This window comes from Salvia hispanica, chromosome 6 (genome assembly GCF_023119035.1).
Source record: "Salvia hispanica cultivar TCC Black 2014 chromosome 6, UniMelb_Shisp_WGS_1.0, whole genome shotgun sequence".
In the NCBI taxonomy this organism is placed as follows: Eukaryota; Viridiplantae; Streptophyta; class Magnoliopsida; order Lamiales; family Lamiaceae; genus Salvia; species Salvia hispanica.
Window position 1 is genome coordinate 15,018,600 of NC_062970.1, and position 2,700 is coordinate 15,021,299.

A 2,700-nucleotide genomic window follows, 5' to 3' on the forward strand; every position below is an offset into this window, starting at 1 on the left:
CAAATCCTGAATCGAAGGACTTGATGAATTCCTCGAGCGGGGGAAATTTTACTAAGAATAAAGCAAGTGAAGCTAGGGAAACTTTGGGAAGGCTGATCGAGGTGAAGAAGGCCTATGATAACCCGCGAAGCATATTGAGGAGAGGGTCAGCCAATGCAGTAATGGAACAAGATGACAAGAAGGTGGAAGATAGGATCGATAAACTGGAGAAAGCTTTGCTGAATGCAATTGAGAAATACAATCCGCATGCTCCAGTGGAAATTGAGAAACCCCCTGGTCCAGAGGAAAGACAACTTCAGTCGTATTACAGTCAGCCCTGTGAAGGGGAGTGCCAAGCTCAGGCAAATTCGATGGGAAGTTGGAATCCAGACGGAAGTTGGAACCAAGGAAGACAGAGGGATACTCCATGGAGGACTCACCCAAACTTTAGGTGGACCGATCATGATCAAGGCCAGCCACCACCACTTCAGCTCACGAATTATGCACACCCTCCGGAAAGGCAATCCAACTGGTCAGGGAAAGGTCAAGGAGGGACGTTGATAATTTGAATTTCAAAATCTGCCGATAATTATGGGAGTTGTACGGTTGCTTACATCATGCCTGCAACTGCACCATCCTTTCATCAGAAAAGCAACCGTCGCTTCTCTCTCTCCAATAATCCCAAATCGACGAAAATATGAATTTACTCTCCCTTCTCTCTACTTTCATTCTCTCTCTAGAATACAAACCCTAACCAATATTCGGCCCAAGTTTTGTCTAATTTCAGATCTGCAGTGATGGATTCGACCAAACTCACTGGAAGTTCGCAGCAGACCGTGTACGACCCAACCCTGTTGGCAGAATTGATGCATAAATTGGGATGCGTCGAGAAAGCAAGGGAAGTATACACCCTGTTCTCCGCTAGCCTAATGACGTCCGCGCCGGTCATACCACCACTGACGATTCCGGCAGACTCGGCTGCACAACCGGCGAATCTTCGTGAAGAAAGGCCGCAAGATTCTGGATCTCAACATGCAGAAACCGCTTCACATGAGGCGGAGAAAGAAGAGGCGGCGACGAACGGCGGGACAATGGTGGAGACAGAGAAGCAAGGCGACGAGAACCCTAGTTTTGAGGGTAAGAAAGTTCGAGAGGGGGAAACCCCTGTTTTAGATGAAGTTGTGGAGGGGGAAACCCCTATTGTGGACAGTACGATTGAGGGGGAAACCCCTATTGTGAAGGATGTTGCTGAGGGGGAAACCCCTATGGAAACTAGGGATGAGACCCCAACTGATTTCAGGGGCCCCTGAACTCATGGAAGAGGGGGCGACCCCAAGTGGTGTCTGGGGGGAGAACCCCATTTATATTGAGGGGGCGACCCCGATAGTGGAACATGAGGGGGAAACCCCGGAAAAGTTGATGGAAGAAGCAGATCTACTTGCGCTCAAGGGAGCTTAAAATGATTGCATGTGACAAGGAATTCCGCGCTTGTATCTATTCGATAGGATTTGAGTGGTTACTACAGCACAGCCAGGAGAGGGTGCCGGTGGATCTAGCAAGGGAGTTTTTCTCCACCTTTCGATTAAAGAACACCACTGATCTTGACGCGGATTCAATAACGTTCAGGCTTTTTAATGACGAATATGAGATGAGCATCCGGGAATGGTCTCTGCGAATGGGATTGTTTACCCAAGCTGAGGATGAGGAGGGGGCACGGAATGAAAGGATGATCGGTGTGCCGAAGAATACGTCGGGTTTCAAAGTGCAAACGGCATGGGAACTGATCACTCACCCCAAGGAGGGAACGTTTAAGTCCAGCTACGCCAAAGCTTCTCACATCGAAGACCGAATCCTCCGCTTTGCTCAGACGTTTATCAGCTACAACTTGATGGAAACCGCTAATTCAGCTCTTACAACTACCGACCTTTACTTCACATGGTGCATGGCGAAAGGCGTGAAGGTGCACCTAGGCTATTGGCTGGCTCAGGCATGCCACCAAATGACGAGCAACCCTGCGCGTCATATGTATACCTGCCACCTCCTTGGCGCCTACCTCCAACGAAACATAGAAATGAAGATTACTAAGGCCGCTCCTTTGGTAGTCATGTGCGACCCCCCGGAGGTGTTCAGTGTTGATTATTTTTTCAACAAGGGGTTGCTGCAGACTCATGGCACCAAGACCCTCTTCTACTCGTTAGGAGATAAAGTAAAAGTAGAGCCTGAGGGGCACTTGGTGGGATCAGAAAGGAATTGAACGGCAACCGGGAGGAAGTGAAGACCCTGAGGGGCAACATTGCGGATTTGGCGGTGAAGTGCGCCAAACAAAATGAGCGAATGACATAAGCGGTGGAGCTTTCAATGAAGATGTTGAAGTGGTTGCAGCAGAGACACTCCCCTTGACCCGGTCGAAGGTAACTCTTGGGTCCAGCGGTGAGGTCAAGCGGCCCATCCAGAGGCGGTCCCTCCGTCAAGCGACCGCAGCAATCGCTCAAGCCCGGTTGATCTCCCCACCCGTTCCCAAACAAGTTCCAGCCCCACCTAAATCAAAGTCTCTAATGAAGAAGCCAGAACCCGACCAGCCAGAACAGGAAGAGGAAGAGCTGGAGCAGCCAGCAAAGAAGAAAGTGAAAGTGACCCGACCCGGAATCCCACCTCAGTCTGGCTCTCGAGGGAGCCAGCCCCAGAAGTGAATCACCCCCCCATGACCAAGTAACTTTTATT